The sequence below is a fragment of the Papaver somniferum genome, chromosome 7 (genome assembly GCF_003573695.1).
Source record: "Papaver somniferum cultivar HN1 chromosome 7, ASM357369v1, whole genome shotgun sequence".
NCBI lineage: Eukaryota > Viridiplantae > Streptophyta > Magnoliopsida > Ranunculales > Papaveraceae > Papaver > Papaver somniferum.
Window position 1 is genome coordinate 21,822,448 of NC_039364.1, and position 22,776 is coordinate 21,845,223.

The window sequence follows — 22,776 nt, forward strand, 5'->3', positions numbered from 1 at the left end:
CATTAATGCAGAAGAAAAGAGGAGAGATAAAATATAAATGATAATACCACATTGTAAACACCCCCTTTTTATGGTAAGAACAATTTTCCTTTTCGAAATTTGAGAGCAATATAATGTGAAAAGGTCTTAGAAAAGCCAATGATGCCTGATTGACTAACAAATCTACAAAAGGTCTCAGGAAAGTCAAGGGCGCCTGATTGACTGAAAAATCTACAAAAGGTCTCAGGAAAGCCAATGGCGCCTGATTGACTGACAAATCCACAAAAGGTCTCAGGAAAGCCAAGGGCGCCTGATTGATTGACAAATCCACAAAAGGTCTCAGGAAAGCCAATGGCGCCTGATTGACTGACAAATCCACAAAAGGTCTCAGGAAAGCCAATGGCGCCTGATTGACTGACAAATCTGCAAAAGGTGTCAGGAAAACCAATGGCGCCTGATTGATTGACAAATCTACAAAAGGTGTCAGGAGAGCCAATGGCGCCTGATTGACTGACAAATCTACAAAAGGTCTGGGGAAAGCCAATGGCGCCTGATCGACTGACAAATCTACAAAAGGTCTCAAGAAAGCCAATGGCGCCTGATTGACTGACAAATCTACAAAAGGTCTCGAGAAATCCAATAGGCGCCTGACTGACCGACAAATCTACATAGTCACCAGAAAGCCAATGGTACGACAGACAAACCCAAGAAAAAGATGTCGCGGGAGTAGGCGCGTTTCACTAATGCCCACCCCGCCCAACACATAAAGGAGTAAGCGCATTTTATTAACGACAGCCTCGCCAAGTACCCTTCGATAAAATGAGGTGGGAGTAGGCGTGTTCAATCAAACACCCACCCCGTCCACCACCCTTCGATAAAACAGTGGTGGAGAGAAGGCGCGTTTCACTAACGTCCACCCCACCCAGCACCCTTCGAAAAAAAAGAAAAAAAAGGGGTGGGGGTGGGTGAGGGGAATGCGTGTTTCACTAATACCCACTGCAACCAAAATAGGGGGGAAGTAGGCACGTTCAATCAACGCCCACCCAACCCCACGTCTCTATGGAGACCAAAAGAAGCATATTATGAATAGGAAACGATTCAAGAAGCTAAGAATAATGAAAGGTACCAACATGAAACTAATAATCAATCAAGCATCATACCAATATCCCACAACAAATAAAAACAAATAAAACAAACATCAAACATATCATCCAGAAGATAAAGGAAAGACAACACAAAGAAGAAGCACTTTAAAAAGGCTAAAGCTTAGCCAACTCCTTCCGCTTTTCCTCAAGTTCCGCGCGAACCGTTGCCTCCACGGTTTCGGCTCGTAGCACCTCGTCGTTGGCTGCCCCAACATCAGCAAGCAACAGATTTAGCACCGCTTTATTACTGGCAGTCGCCTCAGAACGCTTCCCCAGCTCCTCCTCTAGCTTAGAAATCTGACTCGTAAGACGGCCACGAGGGTCATTACGACTCTTCACCTTCGCCAACAATCCCTCCAAGTACGTTATCGGAAACTGAACATTGATCTCGGACTTCATGGTAGTCTCCCAGCTACGCATCATTGCAGCATCAACAGAATCATCCCCTACTCGCGTGAGTCGATCGGCGACCTACAAGAGGTTTCTAGTCATGTAACATAGAATGAGAGCGTCCAGAAGGTCCTCCTTTGCCATATGACCACCACCACGCTCCACAATATCCCTATAAGAAGCGGAAAAAACGGTTGGAACCCAAAAGTCGTGAACGAGGGTATGAGTGGCGGGGTCTACCCCATCCTCGGCAACGCCCACCACCAAAGGGAAGCGAAACAACACATCCTCGGAATCTTCCGACACAATGGGAACAACTGGTGTTTCAGAAACATAAGTATCAGTCTGCTTCTCCAAAGGAGCAGAAGAACCACTACCATCTGTCCGGGCGCGTTTGCCAGACCCTTCAACGCCACACGCCATCCATGTCAGGCTTAACAGTCTCCTTACGCTTCTTACCCATATCCTGACGCCATAACGAAATTTTAGCAAACAAACGAATGGAAACAAAACAAAAAAAAAAATATATATAAAGAAAGAGGGACATGGAGCTGACCTCGGGAATAGACAAACCAGGCGAGATATCAGCAGGGTTAGGACGAGAGGCGGAAGAACTAAAAGACGACCCAGAGTCACTAGTGGAACCTGAAAAATGAGAGATGACCACCATTGCGATAAACAACTTAGATTTATAAAAAAAAAAGAGGGGAGAAGGATTGTAAGAGGAAGGAATAATGATGAAAACGAAGATACGTATTAAATAGGAGATTACCCGCAGGATCATCAACGGTTGGTGCCACGTGGGATGAAGATCCACCGAAAACTGACCGGCTGGACCCAGACGGCTCATTGATTGCATCACGGCACTAGGGGACACTGGAAGTTCCCCTAGCACGGACAGTTTCAGCCCGAAGAGGATGGACTGACGATACATGAAGGCGCGAATATACCCAACCAGAGCCTTTAAGAAGACTAACCCCAAGGTCCCTCTACTGGTCCACAAACGAGGAAGTAGGACTGTCACTCACGCTTCTAGGAGGTTGTGACGCGCTCCTCCGACGACCCTGCTGGGGTTGTAAAGGTGAAATGTTAGCAGAAGAACAAGGGCGCGGAACAGGTAACTTAGCTGCTTCTCGCCTGACCTTCTTTGCGAGACTCCTCTCAGTCCAATCACTTTCAGGCATGTTCAAGTACTCTTCCATTACATAAGAAAGGGGCTTCCACCCCACGCGATTGGAATGAGGAGCTTCCTGAGAAAGCAACCCCCGCTATCCATTTTATCAAAAAGAAAAGGGGGCGACGATAACAGACGAATGAAAAACAAAGGGAATTACATGTACCTTTGTAGTCAGAGGACTAACATGCGGCCTTGATACATATACCCGTGGAGGCTTATAATCGGACAACGACTTCGATTCCTTCTTCGGCTGTATGGGCTCATGACCCTCAGGAGGAGCCCAAGAAGTCACTAAAGGCTATAAAGGGCGACCTTTATTGGCTAGAACGAGGCGGTGCTCAAAAGCTACCTCATCATCAAGTTTAATTCGGCCAGATGCATGAAGTACTCGAAGGTCTTGAACAGACATGTCACGGGGAAGAGATGATTCGCGCAAAAGAAAATTCAAAGCTCGACGCCGTAAGAAATCATGGTACTCGTGGGCCCTTTCGGTAACTGATAGACGCATTTATGTGTCTAATATATCTCATTTGTATATACTGTTAGTGCCCATTTTTGTACTTATTATGGTGTTTTATTTATTTATAGGTGTTTTTGAAAAATAATCTTTTGCGGCGAAATTGGTTAAAAATGCGGCTTCTGGACCTCCATTTACGGTGTACCGGAAGTACCCCGGAAGTGCACCGGAAGTACCCCAGAAATACCCCGGAGGAACCTCGAAAAAGTGCGAAAAATGTCCCAGAAAAATTACAAAAGGCACCCAAGAGAAATTGATTTTGGCACCCATCATTTGGATAAGGACACCCCTGGACACCCTAGCTGCTAAAGGCACCCAACTTTTGGATTAGGGGCACCCCTTTTCTTCACGAGTTCAAAATAGAATTTTGGCGGGAATTTTCCATGCATGTCTGCATGATTTTGATTTGATTTCTGGGCAGCTTTGAGCGAGATTCAATCACTGGAAATTATTGGGCTAAGCCTGTTAAGGCTAAACAGACCGAATGCAAGTGATTTTAGCGATCAAGTTGGGCTGGAATGACCGGGAGAGAAGATCAAAGTCCAAACAGGGGAGATGTTTTCACGGGTCTGCTGTGGAGGAATTTATGGAAAATATTTGAGGATTAAGGAAAGATATCTTCTGTTATTTGATTCCAGTATATCTTGGGAACTTTTGGTAACAAAATTAGACGCGTACGAAGAGATTTGAAGGGATCAACAGTTATGAGGGAATAATATCGAAACCATGCAGTGAAGATTAAAGAGAATATTCCGTGAAGATTTGGTGAGCTATTACGTATAAATAAGCATCTTTAGGAGTCATAGAGGTTTTATCAAGAGTTTGGGGTCGAGAGAAGGTCCAGAGAAGCAGAAATCAAGAGTTGATGAAACTCTGTTTCTGCTGCTGCTGATGATGAAGAACACCAAGAACACGAAGAACATACTCGCAAGGACAGTGGTTTATCAACAGTGTCTAAGACGCACAGCCGTGGGTCGCAGTGCAGTCTAAACATCAGCAGCACTTGTGTTTTATCGTTCATTCTGGGACGCTTTTTGTACGTCGCAGATTACAGTTTTACACCATTTTCTCCTTTTCTCTCCATTGTAAACACCATTTGAGCTATAAAAATATATTTTGAGCGTGTTTTCATCATGAAGAGCTAAAATCCAACACTGGGACGACGGAGGAGGCTGAATTTCATCCTCGGGGTAATTTATTTTATTCTTTTTTATGACTTTTGCATTAATCTAAAATTGAAATATGATTTGAATTAACTGGTTGTTATTTAATTTGATGATGTATGCTTAGCTTAGTTGTTTTGATACATCATGCTTAGGACTTACAATCAATGTTTTAAGAATCTATCTTGGCAAAATCAGAGTCTATGTTAATTTTATTGAGTTTTATTTGTCAAAGAATATATGAATGAACCTTGTGTAGTGAATTCAGCCAAATCCTTAGTCCAAGTACCTCTCGCCCATTGTTAATATTTTTGTATATATATATATATTTTTTTTAACCTAAAAAATTCCATTTCCTTCACAAGTCTGAAACGAATCCTATTTACTACAATCACAATCAAAAATCATAATCATTTTGGCGCCGCCGACGCGGATTTGTGCTTAGGTAGAATTTTTAGGTTTTTATTATTTTTTATTATTCCATTTGTTCTTTTTACGTCTCTTTGGTTGTGTCTTTGTATTACAGGTTTGAAGTTGGATACTAAAGACCTTGGAATCAAAGCTTAAAGCTAAAAGAGAAGGAAAAAAAAAAAAAAAAAAAAAAAAAAGAGCGAAAGAAAAAAATTAAAAAAAAAGAGAGAGAATTTATTTATTATTTTTGTAAGAGACTTTCCATTTTTTTTTGTAATTATTATTATTTGTATTTCTTTTCATTGGACTGGACTTTGGACAATTTATTTTAATTTTAAACCCTACGGAAGGGTTATAAATTTTTTTTTTAAATATAACTGTTTGCAGGGAAGGACGACGATTACAATATCGTCTCGGCCCCTCGGGTTCGCACACTGACACCGGAGTCAGTGGCCCGAGTCGACTAAAGCGGGTTTACTGTCTGCCTTAAGGTGATTATATGTTGAGGACTGAATCGGCTGCTTTAATTTCCTAGTAAAGGGCAAGAACTGGCCATATAAGATAAGGGTTCGGATTTCATCACCGTTCCCTTCTTGCCCGCCTTAGGTAAACGAAACCTAACGCGAAACCAAGCTTAAAATTTGATTAGAACGAGACCGATAGGGTAACGAGCTTAGTAGGAAAGTCGTTCGAAAAATATTGGTTAATCTTTTAGCATACTTCGAAGTTCATGATGGTTTCTGTGAGTTGAATGCGTGACTGCGTCGCCTTGTGATAGCGGTGAGGCCTTGGGTATCAAAGCTCCACTGAGCTTCCCTCGCCTCAATTCAACTTACTTTGACTCGGATTGATTCCAGAGGGGTTTGCTTACATTATAACGAATTCCCTTTCGAAGGATTAAAAGCTGGTCTAGAAACAATCTAAGTGGAGCCATCATGCTTTTTGTTTGCTAGAAATCAGTAGGTTTGATTTGGTCGAGTCAGCCTTGTTTGTGATTGTGTAGAATTCCCTTGCAATTAAGAATGTCGAACTGGTATGACAGAAGCCAATACAATGAGTATCTATCTGAATTTGAATATGGACATCATCATTTTTTTGACCATGGTGGGAATAGTAGTTGGGAACGCCAACCTTTTCAAGGTTATGGTTCATACCATGGTGAGCCCAATTAATATCCACACGCGAATTGGTCTTACGAGCAAGAAAATCAGGAACACTGTAGTACTGGTTACTCGTTTTTGGAAACTAGTCCTGATTATGATATTTCTGAACCTGTTCCATCTCTAGAAGAGACCCAACAACGGATTGAAAGGACGTATAAACGTTTAGTTGCAATGAATAGTTCAAAAGAAGAGTGTACACGATATTCTGAGATGATAAACGAGAGTGGTGAACGTATAAGTGTTATGCTCAGTGAAATTCAGGCTCGTCTAGAGGCAGAAAATGAACAATTGGCTAATGCTGCTCGAAATAATCTAAATTTCCAAAATAGGGTTTCTAATTCTACCCTTGATATCAATAGTGAATATTTGCCTAATTTAGAGGACGAGGCTAGAATAAAAGACGCTACTTATTTAGATAAGGTTCAATCATCTTTGTACTATTATGATGATGATGATAGTAGTAATGAAGAATCTGAGATATGTAGGCATAGTGATCAGGAATCTATTAATCCAATTGAGCTTTATAATGATTATATTATTTCTAGTTCAAATCCAAATAATTTTTATGATTATTCACCTATTCAAAAGGACGAGGATTTGATTAGGGATACCACCGTTTTAGACGATGTAGTTTTCCGTTTGATTACGAAGCCGATAGTGGTTTAGAGGAACGGGTTTATTCCGAAAATGTTGTTTTAGAGTCTAGCGACTTAGAAACAATAGTATTAGATGAAGAATATATACCCATAGAGATGAGTAAAGATGCACTACCTGATAATAAATTAAAAGAATCAATTGACCATTTTCAAGAATCTAATGATCCAGAAATTAGGGAGATTGTAACTAGTCTATCTAGAGACACTGAAAACTCTAAGTTTGGGGGTGATTATCACCTTCCTAGTGCCTTACCTTTAACTCTCAGAAAGTCCCTTCACTTAGGACTTGATATCTCTGCCTCGACAATTTTACAAGATTACCTTCATACTCGTTTTCTCGAACCTAATGATGTCCAGGAAGAAGTTCAATCGTTAGAAACCCATCCTCTGGTTGATGTGGTTTGCCAAGGCTATGATCCCCAGATTGACTTTGTTTTCTCACCAAATAGTTTTTTTCCAACTGTGGGAACGTTTATATTCCAAATGTGTCGAATATTAAGTTGTGAGACTAAACCTAAATGCTTTAGGAAATTAGAATCGACACATTTGCTTAAGAATGACCACTACTCTCATTGTGGTCAATTATGTAAGTCAAATCTTATTGACTTAGAGGATCCTCAGTTATTTAGGTTATTATTGTGCGCTTCTAAGATCATATTTGAGTTTTTCCAGACTCTAGGACCTAATGATTCGGATACCACCTATGAAGAAACGCAGCCAATGAAAATTTTCTATTTAGACCCTTTCATAGAACCTGAACCTGAACCACAATTAGATATAAATTTCTTAATCAGGAAACTAAGTAAGGGCATGCTAGTCTTGTTCACTTTCTTGGTTCATTGCAGTTTCCTTTGGTCAGCTCTATTTAGTTTTGAAGACCCACAGTTATTTCGACTGTTACTATATGATTCTACATGGTGACTAATCCCTGCTTAGTCTGGCTGAAGACTTTAAACTTAGCACTTCTTGGGAGGTAACCCAATATCATGCAACACGGTAATATCTTTCCTTATCTCTTTTGCTTCATTGGTAACAGTTTCTCCTTGTTCATGTTTTTAATTTTATCTTTAGAACATTGAGGACAATGTTAGGTTTAAGTTTGGGGGTATGGGAGAAACTTTTTAGTTGCATAATAAATAAACTTCAGAGTCCAAAGCCTAGAAATTTATGCTTATTTAGGATGGCACTAACCAATCTAAGTGGATGGAAGCATTTTGGTTTTAGGAGTTGAGGGACCAATCTGACTAGATGAAAACATCTAAAGAGTCTATTCATAAAAGCACAGATCTCAGGTGTTAGAAATAACATGATAGTTTCGCCATATCTCGTTGAGTCCTTTTCATTTCTGTTTCTATTTTTATTTTTAAACTATGTTTCTCTAGGTGATTAGGTGGGGCTCACGATTCAAGTTGTTACCACTGCTAGGGTAAAATAGAGTGACTGAGTATTGAAAAAAAAATGAAAAAATGAAAAAAAAAGTTATGAAAAAAAAATATTTATTAAAAAAAAGTTTTAGACCAGACCATTTGACCAAACGGAATAAAATTCAATAAAGTCGGCCACTGGAACCCCTGTATATTCCAGTTGTGTTGACCTAGAGTTAGGATTATCGAACACTGGTTCCCTTGTATATGCCAGTGATTTGATATTAGTCAGACTATCTCAGTCATTTAGGATAGGTTTATTTTGGCAGTGGCCTTCAGACAGATATGAAAAACATCGTTCACCTAGTTAACATCAAAACCATCTATATTTTTTCTATATCCATCTCTTAATCTATCCATATGATTAGTCTGACTCCGAGTATGATGTCCATCGTGAAACTATCTTAGTAGAGCTCTGTCACTTATATGAATTTTAGTATACTTGGGTGCAAACTCGTATACAGCAATTGGAATTTCGCATCAGGGTACTTCCTCCTGTAATTAATAAGTATGCCAACCAAGGAGGTTCTTTAGTGCTTTCCAAGATTTTGCGTAGATAGTTAGGGTCTGGAGTAATGATTTTGTGGGTATATCTTTGGTAAGCCCTCCCGAGACTATAACTCGGCCACTAGGGCCACCTAGGGGTTTAAAGGCTTATTGCATATGCTAAATGCAATCGATGATGCCTGCAAAAGTGAGTTAGGATTTTATTTTGTAGTTTTGATTTGCTCGGGACTAGCAAATAATAAGTTTGGGGGTATTTGATAGACGCATTTATGTGTCTAATATATCTCATTTGTATATACTGTTAGTGCCCATTTTTGTACTTATTATGGTGTTTTATTTATTTATAGGCGTTTTTGGAAAAATAATCTTTTGCGGCGAAATTGGTTACCGGAAGTACCGGAAGTACCCCGACGGTGCACCGGAAGTACCCCGAAAGTGCACCGGAAGTACCCCAGAAATACCCCGGAGGAACCTCGAAAAAGTGCGAAAAATGTCCCAGAAAAATTACAAAAGGCACCCAAGAGAAATTGATTTTGGCACCCATCATTTGGATAAGGACACCCCTGGACACCCTAGCTGCTAAAGGCGCCCAACTTTTGGATTAGTGGCACCCCTTTTCTTCACGAGTTCAAAATAGAATTTTGGCGGGAATTTTCCATGCACGTCTGCATGATTTTGATTTGATTTCTGGGCAGCTTTGAGCGAGATTCAATCGCTGGAAATTATTGGGCTAAGCCTGTTAAGGCTAAACAGGACGAATGCAAGTGATTTTAGCAATCAAGTTGGGCTGGAATGACCGGGAGAGAAGATCAAAGTCCAAACAGGGGAGATGTTTTTACGGGTCTGCTGTGGAGGAATTTATGGAGAATATTTGAGGATTAAGGGAAGATATCTTCTGTTATTTGATTCCAGTATATCTTGGGAACTTTTGGTAAGAAAATTAGACGCGTACGAAGAGATTTGAAGGAATCAGCAGTTATGAGGGAATAATATCGGAACCATGCAGTGAAGATTAAAGAGAATATTCCGTGAAGATTTGCTATTACGTATAAATAAGCATATTTAGGAGTCATAGAGGTTTTATCAAGAGTTTGGGGTCGAGCCAGAGCCGAGAGGAGCGAGAAATTGGGACTTGCAAGATTGTTCACCTGCTGCTGCTGAAGAAGAAGGAGGAGCTCAAGAACACGAAGAACGGACGGCCAAAGACCGTCGTTCTTCAACAGTTCCAGCAGCAGTGGAGAAGTGTCGCAGTTTAGCTGCAGTTTTTTGGTATCGTTTCTTTCGGGACGTGTTTTGTGAGTCTCAGAACCACTGTTTTATAACTTTTGACTCTTTTAATCATACTTTGAGCATCAAATATATATTTTGAGAACATGATTATTATGATTAGCTAAACCCCAACACTGGGATGATGGAGGAAGCCGTTCTTTACGCATATGATAATTATATTAATTCTTTTTTTGACTACTTGCACTTTTTATTAATTGATTTATGATTTTTCTTAATTGGTTGTGATATCGTATGATGATGTATGCTTGGTCGTAGTGCTTTTGATGCGTCATGCTAGTGATATACAATAAATATGTTAAAAATCTAGCTTGGCAAGAATGAGAGTCCTTATGATTTGAGCTATAATTGTTTCGAATAAATATATGAATTGTGTGAATGATTAATGGTGGAATCCTGTGTCCTAGTGTCTCTTGATCCTGTGACAAATATTGTGTATATATCTTTATTTTTAAATCTTTACAAGTCCGAGCAACGAACTTTTACTTATCACTAGAAAAAAAACTACAACAGTAATCGCCAAGGGCCGCGCGGGAATAGGCTGCTTAAATGAAAAGTTGATCCCTCGATCAGACAGACGCGTCGCCCCCTTAAAGACAAAACGATCAAAACTAGCGATGACATCCCCAATATCAGAGTTTTCCAAAGGAGGAAATCTATGGGGAACCCCTTGATCAAAACCAACTTGCTGAGCTGCGCGATCAAGATTATAAGACATGGAGGTAAACTTTCCAGCATAGAAACCAGGGAGATAACCAGGCAACACGACCATCACCGAATCAAAATATGCCTCTGTCAGAAGCTTCGTCGAGTCTAACTCCGCGTCAAAAGGCACAGTGAAATCATAATGCGCTGGACCCGATCGAGCGTGTTGGTAAGGAAATGGTGCAAAGTCCTTAGCGACGTCCAAGTGTTTGCCAACATCTCCCTTGGGTATTTTCCCCTTAAGATTCCAAAGAGCCATCCGCGGGCAGCCGTAAACAATAGGACCGTCTTGATCGAACCATTGTCTTGCCTAACGTCCTCCTCACGGTGAATCGCTAGATCATTAGGATCATGCGTACATGGAGGAACATGCTCCCTACCATTCTTGCATGAAGGAAGTCGGGATATAAGTCTCGATCTTGTGAGACGAACCCACTGTCTGAAGGTCCCGACAGAACAAGTCTAGGTGGCGATACAAGCCACCTAAGAACATCGGTGCAAGTGGGAAAGAGACGTTGCGAGACAACAACATCGCCATCGGCACGAGATCACCCTTGATGGTATCCTGGGGACTGTATTCAAACACATCATGACAAACCAAAATAAAATAAAAGAGGCTAACTCCGCGCGGGGATTTTTTCTTTCTGCTTGGGGGGAAGAACTTTTCCATCAACTATCCGTGAAGCCTAATATTTCAGCCAAAGAGGAAAGGAAGCACGTCGATTGGTTTTAGTAACCCATTCAGGACCATCCTCTGCTGAAGGAGATGACGAGCCATGAATCGCCTCATATGCTCGGAAAGATCTAGACAGTAGTCGCTCACCTGTTGGGCGCGTTGAAGGAACCTTCTTCTCTTCAACCCACTTAGCTTTCCCCTTCACAACAGTCGAAGATCCCCCTTTCTTGTCTGAGCCAACAACTTTCTTGCCCTCACTTTGCTTCGGCGACACCTGGTCTTTCCGCACCAATTCACGACGTGAATCGTCCTTACATTTCAACAAATAAGTACACAACTCTTTGTCCTCGTCGTTCAGCGCTCCATAAACAACCGCTTCGTCATACGAATGACTACCGTGGATTGGTAGCCCTGTAAGGGGGACTACATCCTCTAGAACGATGGTTGCTTATCCCCACACTGTAAAAAGGGTATGAACAGGAGGAACCCAACGAAAAAAAAAGTCGTGTTATATCCCGTATACATCTCTTCACTTCCCACTTAATAGACGAGTTTATAGCTTCGTCGATACCCTCTCTACGAAGAGCAGCCGCGTGGCTAGGATTGGAGCGTATGTGGGATGCCGAATGTGGCCACACCGGATGAGTTTTTAACTTGGACCAAATATCAATAAGGGGAACATCATAGTCGCCACGACGGATAGCCATTGGCGGCACCGTTTTAAACGCGAAAGCATCCGTAGTCTCCGACTCAAGTTGCATGAGCCGTCCAGGGGCAGAAGGGTAAGGTAATACAGGGGGATTTAGAAGGAGAGGAACTAAGACATCGCCAAGAGGAAAAACGCGCTTACCTGCGGGAAGCTCTCTTAGCCTCAACACGCATTTCAGAGCGGTCCCGCTTGTAAACTCCGAGATTGTATATTATTTACCATCTGCTGGAGGAGGTAGAAGGACTTCATCCTGCTCCGAGTACTCGGTCCCCTCGTAACCTTCGTTCACGGTTCCTTCATATTCACTAGATTCTTCAGACGAAACTGCTAGACATGGCGGGTATGCAGATATGTTTGAGAGGATGGAAGAATAAGAAAGATGAAGGGGAAACAAACTAACACCCCTATATATATAGAGAACCTCAGGGACTGAACGTGTCAGTTATGCAGAGGGAATGACAACGGATAGAAACCGAAATCCGCACGATGGAAGGCTAAGCATCGCCCATGATCATAAAATCAATAAGGAGGAAGGGATCCTCATCCCAACTGCTCGCGAAGGGAAAGACACTCAAAAAAGGTTTTTATGACTATTGGGTCATTTAACAATTCACCCGACAGTCAGGGGACTAATATTGATACATGAAAAATGAAACCCTTAACGGGCTGGGGGTACCCCTAAAGGGAGAGATAAACCTAGTGTGAGATATGGGGACTTGGGGACTAGGCCCAAGTCCAATGAAGAAATATCCTTGAGGTAAAAGGGACAAATGAGGGATTCACAAATAAGGAGGAGGTTATATCAAGAAATGACATTAAAAGTAATTAAGGAAGTTTAAGACATGTGTCATGATGACATAAAATGAGGGACTTTTGTAAAAGTCTATATAAAGAAGGACAAGGTACAATGGAAGGACAACTCTCTATCTTTTACTATTCTTGGTATAGTGAGGTCACTTGGTGTAGCTAGGACGGGTATAACCAAAACTAAATTCACCCCTAAACATTTGGCGATCACACCCGGAGGCTCGTCCCTAGCTTATCATGACACACTCAGGAGGCGCTAACCCTGGTACGGAAGAAAACCAAGCGACTGACCGACCCATTAACTTAGAGGAAGTAACAATAGAAGATGAAGACAGCGAGGAAGAAACACCGATCCAGGGTGTTATCAAACGATCTGCGAGACATGGGTCCCAGAACAGAGAGACAATGGCAACACAAAGGAAGAACATGCGAGTAACCCGACTGCCAGAACCCATGTCACCAACTCTGCAAAATATGCAAAAGGAACTAGAGGAGCGCTCACGCAAGAGGCAGATTGGCTAAGTGAAGCGTATGACGCATGAACAACCAGAATGAGCTTAAAGAGTTTGCCTCGATGATTGAAGCATAAGAATTTTTCGTGCATTAACTTAGAGTGATAAGCATGTAGGGTCAAGATGGATGAGCATTGAAGCGAGGTAAAATTCAGTAAAGCGCAACAGTTGTGCAAAACATCTCAAGTGACGGTTAGGAGTTGGTTATTGGCTTTGCGAGCATTCCAATGAAGCAAGACAAGTTGAAACGGTTATAAAGTGTATTTATAACCATATTAGAGTGTTCATAACCAACAAGAACAGGTGTGGCACCAGTTGGCGTGACAACACAAAAGGTGGCAGTTGAAGTTGGCGGTTATGAAAACTACTTGAACACTTGGCTGTCCAAGGCTTGTGCAAGCGGTTGCACAGAAGTTTTGTCTAGTGAGTTTGTTGTATAAATAGTCCTAAGGAGTGGGAAAATCAGCAGGCTTACATAAGAAAAATTTTGTAGACATATAGTCTCATACTTGAGAGAATAAGGCATCATCAAGAGAATGATGGCATGTTTAGTGCATGTGATGGACAAAAGTTTGTAATCTTCCTTAATGCAACAAAGTGTCTTTTACATGTTAGTTCTTTGTGTTTATTGTGTTGCTGATTTGTGTGAGAATTGTTCAAGTACATGACAGAACCTCTTATGCTTATGGGGGCATGAAGAGTTAGAGAGAAAGAAGAAAAGACTTCCGTTGTGCGATGCCTTATGAGTGAAGGCAGACGCGTATTTTGGTGCAAGTATGCAAGGCTGAGTGATTGTGGGTGAATTTTATTCACTGAACCACAATCATTTCCGGTCATGTCCCATGAAAATTTTAAGCGATTAAACGGGCATGTGACATAGAGTACCATAATGGTTGTTTTTTCTCCCATGCTAAACTAAGCCATATTCTTTTTTCTTTTTTCGATCAGACAACATCTAAAGACTTGAAGGCCTAGACAAATAAATCCCTCACGTTAAATGGTGAGGAAACCCTCACTTCTTATTGGTTGAAACAATCCTTTTTTGAGTTTTGTGAAACGAGCGTTTTGGTGAGGACACTTGGTAACGTATGATTGATTTAAAAAAAATAGGAAACAAAATAAAAATAGGAATGCAAATTGAATTTGGAATTCATGACGTGACAATATTTACGTGAGGACACTTGACAACATATGATTGGTTTTAAAAAATGCCAATTTAAAAGGAAAAACGAACTTACCGTGTTTCGAATTTTATGGAAGTCCAAATTTAATTTGAAAATCGAGTAACTATTATATTAGGACTCTTTTTCCAAATTAATATATAAAGGAGGGGAAAAGATCTACATATTTTAAGCGAAAATATAAAAAAAATAAAAATAAAATCTGCACACTAAATCAAAAACATATCGTCGTGGGGCGGGGCGAGGACCCGCGCACACCAAATCAAATATGCATCGCCACGGGGAGGGGAGAAGCCCTGCATACACCAAATTAAAAATTCGTTTCCACGAGGTTGGGCAAAGCCCCGCACATACCAAGTTAAAAATAAAAAATAAATAAAATCTGTTATAAACGACAATTTATTATATAGATGCCCACTTTAAAGGAACCCTATTACTTGGGAACCAAGAATGTAAACTCTATAAATAGAGTCCTAACCTTTGTATTTTACACACTAATGAACATAATTTCTCTCTCTTGTCTTCCCCTCTATTTTGTGTCTCCTTCTCTATTTTCTATTCCACAAGATGTTATCATGCACGTTGCTCCATCAATATGAGCAAAAGAAGATTAATAACGATCTCTATCTAATCCTTTTAAATTAATTTTTTTTCTTCAATGATTTATTAATCGGATTCTAACTAAGTTTCCATCGGCTTTGTTTTAGGTAAGCACGGTACAATACTATCTCATAAAAAGTGTAGCCGTATCAACAATCACTTTCTGTCTGTATACACATGTATATAGGTGGATTGAACTTTGAAGTAATTGTATACCTTGCTTGCACTGTATGCATAAGGAACCACTGCCGATGAGGACCTGTGCTAATGCACATACACGGCATAACTACAATAAAACTTTATAAAACTTTTTATTTATTTATTTAATATCTTGTACTGTTTCACCAATTATGTGATTAGATTTCTTTTTATTTTCCCTTTTATTTTGTCACGGAAATTACTTGTCATTGGGGTATTCTTCTACCATGGATCTTCATGGATTTTATATATCTTTGCAACCCAACAACGAGAGTATGATTATGATATTCTCGAAGTTATTTTTTCGGCTGCAATTAAAATCCTACATTTTCTATTTTTTTTAATAAAACTGTAATTCACCAAAATCTGGTATCATCGCAATTTAATTATCTTTACGGTAATTAATCACATGCAGGGTTGAAAAATCTACGGCCAATTAATTTTGGTATTTTCATCTGTTGGATGAAGATCATGTGATTTTATTTTTATCTGGTTTCTATTCCTTTACGAGAAACCATCTGTTTAACCACAAAACGGATTATCCCTATGTGATGACTAATAGGACAACATTTTTTTCTCTTTTCGTCGATACGATTTTCATGAATCGTACAAACGATCTGGTGTTGGTTTTCTCTATTGCTTATATGAGATACCAATATAGTTTGGTTCTTTCTACCAATACCATTGGTTTTATCTTACCGGAAACCATGGATTTTCTAAATTCAATAATGAAAATGATTTCTTTATCTTTCTTAAGAAGAAACATATAAGCCGACTAGATTTGGTTTTCCCCATCGATCCTAAAGGGATAAATTATTGTTATGGTATTTTCAATTGCAAACACTGACGAAACATGGAATTGCTGCATTCTCGAGGGATATTGAACAATTTTTATCTTTGCTCGCCATAATAATCTCCAAAATTGAGACCGTTCAACTTGATGTTGGAATACGGTTGGACATAAAAGATCAATGGGTGCACCCGACTTGTTAGCTTATATTAGTAGTCCTTGTAGCGACTAAATTGATCTTGAATTTATTATCTTTTGATAAAGAAAGTGTTCATATATAATCTCATTCTAAATCATTATCTTGTTGGCCTTAGAGGTCATGAAATTATTTGGAGATTTATTTACATATTTTATATGTTTTTGGTTGTAACCAATAAAATCCATGGTTGATGTTCAATATAATTTTAGGACAATTTCTTTTATGTCTCTTTAAATAAGAATATACTGTCCAGTCTGGAGTTGTTTAAAATCCAGAAAATGAGTATATATCCTCGAATTAATCGGATAATACTCTAAAAAACTTTTTTTCGTGTATGAGATGAAAATATTTCCGCCGTAATCAGGGGGAGAATATACACTACCAAATGTTGGTATTAATTAACTTCAAAGTTATATCAGTTTCTCTCTTGATCAAATCGAAAAAGGTTGTCATTTACTAGGCGTAAAAATATTTCATCTAGCTTTTTTTTAAGCTTATGCCGTTTGAAAAGGCAAACTCAATCACATCTAGCAAGCATGTAGCATTTTTTTATATAGGCTATAGAGTTTATCATAATACGATTCACATTCTAAAAATTCATATCTCTTTATTTGAATAGTAGGAGATTTTCACGCCCCTGGGCACTAGTACCAGTAAATTTTGAATTTTTCAAAATATGCATACACTGGAAATTTTGTGAGATCATGATAAGCTAATATGATTTTCGAATATTCATTTATGGTAGCTACTGAAATAAATGATGGTGGTTGTGAACCCCTCTGCAGAGGAATATCGACATATGTGATTGGTTGGCATACAATCCAAATCAGATTGGACTAATTTCTCAATTAACACAATTTTGGATCCAAGATTTAACACCTTAAAATTGCCAAACCTATTACTTAAATGATGGTGTACTCATAATACGTTATACGAGAAAATGTTCCTTTTTAGGACGATTTAAGGGTTTTTATTCTTTCTCAATAAATTTTTGTTCCCTATGTATAATGCTTTTGGCGTGGTAGTCCTTGAAGGGCTCATATTGCATTTACACAAAAAAAAGTGCTCGGGAACATATTCAAATTTGTAATCCTTGTAGGATTCGAATTATATTCAGACAGCCACCTGACTCGATTATGTTAGGTTTTAACAATCCTTTATGTGTTTTTGGAAATTTGGTACAAAACAAAAAATACGGATTAATTAGTTGATGATATCAACTTTATAGGTCTCTTGAGAAGTCCTTAAAAACACAAAAATCCACGCTTTAGTAGCATAAATTATATTTTTCATTTATTTCTTAAAATCTGCAGTTTGAATATTATGCTTGCTTAAACCTTGTCTATGATGTAGACTATAGTTATGATTTTGGTGCTTATTTTCTATAATACTCATCTTGTTGAGTTAGCATCCATGAATCGTCAAAAGTTGTACTCTTTTCCCTTCGTTTTCAGTTTTTTTCCCATGTGGTTTTCCTGACAAGGTTTTAATGAGGCAACATCTCTGACATTTCAATTTCTTTTAATGTTGATAGCTGTGCTCTTTTTCCTTCGTCCATATTTTTTCCCTTTTTTTACTAGCAAGGTTTTAGTGAGGCAATTTAATTCAACATGGTGGTCATCCAAGGAGGAGTTGTATCAATTTTTGTTTGTTTAGTGGATTCCCACCATTAACATTTTGTTAGACCAAATCAACATAACAATCCCTTGGAAATTTGGACGCCATTCTAATCCATATAAGGTATGACCACAAATTCAGTTTTGTTAACTTATGGTAATTTATCTACATCTTGGCTCTATGTTGAAGAAACTACATCAGCAACTTTTGCAAATCATCTCGGGAAGCTAGCAATCCATGACACAAGTTCTCAATGTGTTGAAGAAGAATGTAGACTCCGCCAAAGTATTAATCGAAGACATTACAGCTTGTGTAACACAAAGGAAGACTTCATCAACTATCCGACGTATTCATGAAAACACAATCGTCTTTTGCATTCAATAAATTCGTTCTTCAAAATTGGAAAGTCTCGACTCAAAGATTTGCACGCCAAGATTTGACTGAAGTATTTATCAGGGGGAGAGCCATCATCAAATTAAGGTGCATTTACTGGACAATATCGCGTTGTACTCTTTTTCCTTCGTCAAGGTTTTGTTCCCAATGGGTTTTCCTTGTCAAGGTTTTAACGAGGCAACATTTACGTGTCCAACACTCTTTCTGGTCTTTCCATGCTTATGCAATTTCAGGTTTTTCTCTTTTGAGTTTTCCTGATACGTATGTAATTAGCTTAGATACAGTGGTCATCTAGGGGGAGTGTTATAAACGACAGTTTATTATATAGATGCCCACTTTAAAGGAACCCTATTACTTGGGATCCAAGCATGTAAATTCTATAAATAGAGTCCTAACCTTTGTATTTTACACACTAATGAATAGAATTTCTCTCTCTTGTCTTTCCCTCTATTTTGTGTATCCTTCTCTATTTTCTATTCCACAAGAAAATCTACGCATATTCTTTAATGTATTTGCCCGTCACACCAAATCAAAAATACATTTCCACGATGCGGGGCAAGCCCCACGCTCACAAAATCAAAAATGCATCCCACGGGGAGGAGCGAAGCCCTGCCCACACCAAATAAAAAATGCATTGCCACGGGGCGGGGAGAAGCCCCGCACACACCAAATCAAAAATACATCTCCATGCGCCCCGCACACCAAGTTAAAAGAAAAAATATGCCCTGTGCGTAGCACCAGCACAAATCTAGTGTGAATCAAACCATAACCTATAATTTGGGAGTTAAACTCTTGACCAACTGCGCTAATCCTAGTTGGTTAAACCACACTTACTTGGCCATGGCTAACTTTATTGAAACACATCATCGGAATGCTGAAGAAGAAGAGTAGTGCTGTGACTCTCGTCTACCAACCTACTAGTAGGGATAGCAAGTAAAAAGTGTCATGTCGACCAAAAGAAATTTACAGATAGAAAAATATATACGAAGTCTACCAAACAATGTGAACGTATCCCATTCCCATGAATTGCTATCCTCCCCGTCCCCATTCCAATTCCGTCACACCATACGTGTGATTTAACTATATGGCCATATGAAGAAACTGAACTAGATGACAAAGAACGTGGACGGTATATCAGTTTCTATTCCTATTTCAATTTCGTCCGGTTCACTTCACTTTTATATATATCTCCAACAACAACTATTCTTCTTCATCTTGTTCTTTCGAAAAAAGCGATTTCCCATTACTTAACCGTGTCATCTACTATGTTCTAGAATAATAACCACCTTGTTTTTTCGTCTTTAAAACCAGGAATAATATCCAGTTTCTCCCCCAATTTCATTTTCATATCATCTTCCGCTGAATTCTTTACTTGTCTCTTTCTGCGTTTGATTAATGGCTGGAAAACTTATGCGTGCTGTTCAGTTTGAAGGCTATGGAGGTGGAGCTGCCGGATTAAAGGTTTGATTTCTTTTGTAGATTTCAATTTGGTGGTTGTTGTCTTGATATTATTGATATTGTTGCTGATTTTCTATAATGTCGATTGAATTAATTTCTCTAACTAGTTGAGATGTACTGTATATTTATTTTTCGTGCCAAAAAATGAAATGTGTTTTGGGTACTGAAATAATCTTGGATTTTAGATTTTTTTTTACAGTATTTAGTTGCCTACCAAGTGTTTGTGGTTATCAATTCAGTTGCTTCTTGGTTTTTAGTGATTTGAGTATGAAAATCTTACTGAATGAAGTAGGTTGGTTGAAACTGTTTGATGGAAGTTCTATTAATGACTTAGGGTGTTTGGTTTCTTGTTTTGTTACTTAACCCTATGAAAAAAAATCGTGTATTTGATTTCTTGTTTTAGAACCATTTTTTAGCCAAGCATTTCCGCAATCAACTAAAATTTAATAGTTGAACAAGCTTTAACTACAAGCTTCCGTAGTCTCAAGAGTATGAGTTTAACACATTCTTACTTTAGCCACAGGTAGTAGTCACAGTTTTTTTTTTTTTGTTGATGTTTTTAACTAAATATGGATACAACAAGTTTTTAACATATCTGCAGTGTGAATGGTCTGAATGCGGTTGTGGTACCTGACAAGTACCTACTTGCTTTTTCCACCTTTAACAAGATCTATGATTTCTCCCAAATAAATACTTTCTTTTACTAGTTTTCTTCCTCCATCTATGGGACCCTTACCCGCAGTTCATCATTGTTAGGTATTCCTATAATAGTAATGACAAGAAATTGGTTTAGGAGATTAGAATTCCGCTTCCTTCAATTCCCTTGTATTGATTATAGAATAGAATAGCTAGTGGCTTGTATGACAGAAAACCTACCAGAACCTACACTGCTAACAACTTGGATACTAAACATAAACACATGATGCGTCAATCAAATAACTAAGGCAACTCTAATTCAAATTTTAACAGGGAGTAGCAAAATACATGTAAGGTTTTAAGTAAATGCTTGATGTTATATGATGATTAATATTACTGATTCAACAGCATGTGGAAGTTCCTGTTCCTTCGCCAAAGAAAGATGAGGTTTTGCTAAAGCTGGAAGCAGCAAGCATAAATCCAATTGATTGGAAGATTCAGAAAGGGGTTTTGCGACCACTTATGCCATGGAAGTTCCCTTATATTCCAGGTAATATTGATGAATTTTGTGGTTAAATATCTAATAACTTGTGCATCTGAAAGAAGAAATAAGAACGGTCTGAGTCAGAAGTACAAGTGGTGTAAGAAGTGGTCCTAGTCGCCGATCAAAAAAAAAAAAAAGAAGTGGTCCTAGTCGAAAATTTGGTGCAAGTCTATGTGGATATACTAGTGAAACATGTAAACCTGGTTCCACGACCTTGGGGCTTGTTTAATCTTACAATGGAGTAAGATCATTCACGCCCCAGTACATTGTTTAAGTGGAATGATGAAAATGTTTGTCAGAATTAGTACAACTGAAACAGGTTCCCAGTATTTCACAATCAAACATATTTTGTTGCGGGTCTGAGAATCTGGCGGATCTTAATAGCATCTTAATAGTATTTCACAATCAAACATACATCGGTACATGCTTGATTTAGCATATCCTTAATTTTAAGTTATATTCTAGAATATGGAGCGGGGATGTTCAATCTCAGCCTTGGATTAGAATCTCGAGAACTCACTACTTGTTGGTCTGAGATGGGTTTGATATGGGAGAGGCATATATGGGTTTTCCAAACAAAGATCGAGCAGCCTCTCTCTGAAACAATTGTCTGTGCATAATTATGGTTTTCATATATGTATTACTTGTGACTCATAGTTTATTTTTATGACCTTTTGAACATTTAACTCATAACATGCAATTGAATTCGTTAGAGTGGAGGCGGGTTTGCTGAATATGCGGTGGCGTCGAAAAGCTTGACAGTTGAAAGACCACCTGAAGTATCTGCTGCTGAAGGTGCAGGATTACCTGTAGCAGGCCTTACTGCACTTCAAGCCCTCACCAATGCATCAGGAATCAAGCTAGATGGCACAGGGACACCAACTAACATCCTTATCACAGCTGCCTCAGGTGGAGTTGGCCAGTACGCTGTGCAGCTTGCAAAGCTCGGAAATGTTCATGTCACGGCAACCTGTGGAGCACATAATATTTAATTCGTCAAGAGCTTAGGGGCAGATGAAGTTCTCGATTACAGAACTCCAGAAGGGGAAGCCCTTAAAAGCCCATCAGGGTGCAAATATGACTTTGTCATCCACTGTGCTACAGGCATTCCATTTTCTACATTCGAGCCCAACCTAAATGCGAAAGGTAAAGTGATTGATATTACTCCTGGTCCTAGTGCCATGCTAGTGGCAGCATTTAAGAAGTTGACATTTTCGAAAAAGGGATTGGTGCCACTGCTTATGATTCCAAAGAGTGAGAACTTGGCATATCTAGTTAATTTGGTGAAAGAAGGAAAGCTTAAGACGGTAGTTGATTCGAAGCATCCATTGAGCAGGGCTGAAGATGCTTGGGCAAAGAGCATTGAGGGCCATGCTACAGGAAAGATAATTGTGGAGCCCTAAGCACCATTTTGGCTGCACTAATATAGTGTCTTGTTTTGATCTGAACTGAATATATATGTAATGGAGGGGACCTGGGGATGTTTACTTCTTATGCACTCTGGATGCATAAAAATGTACAACTGGTACACTGCTGTATTTAGGTTACTTTGAACATGTGGTTTTCTTTTGGGTGGCGCTGTATTTAGCCTGTAAAGCATTACTTTTTGTTTGTGTGTGTCTAAGCTGCTTCAGTATTTGAATTGCTCTTTAACAAAAATAAAATAAATGATCGAGTCACAGTAGAGAAGCTCCAGCTTGATGACCCGGACTGCATGTTGTCCAACTAATTGGTGACTATAAGATGATTCTCATAAATTTTTCACAAAAATTTGTGTCCCTTTTGTCAATGAACATGTCAAGTCAAATGGTGGAGTTTTGAAATCTCTCTATTGTGATCCTTTTCATTTTTTCCACACTTGCATAAGATAGCGTTGGAGTAATAGAGCATAATTTTTTATTTCTTTTTTCTATAGGTGTTGTTGGCATATCA

At 39.0% G+C, this 22,776-nt stretch overlaps 1 pseudogene; it reads left to right on the forward strand.

Moving 5' to 3' along the window:
• Positions 1–19,412: 19,412 nt before the first annotated feature.
• Positions 19,413–22,525, forward strand: LOC113294328 (annotated as a pseudogene).
• Positions 22,526–22,776: the final 251 nt, after the last annotated feature.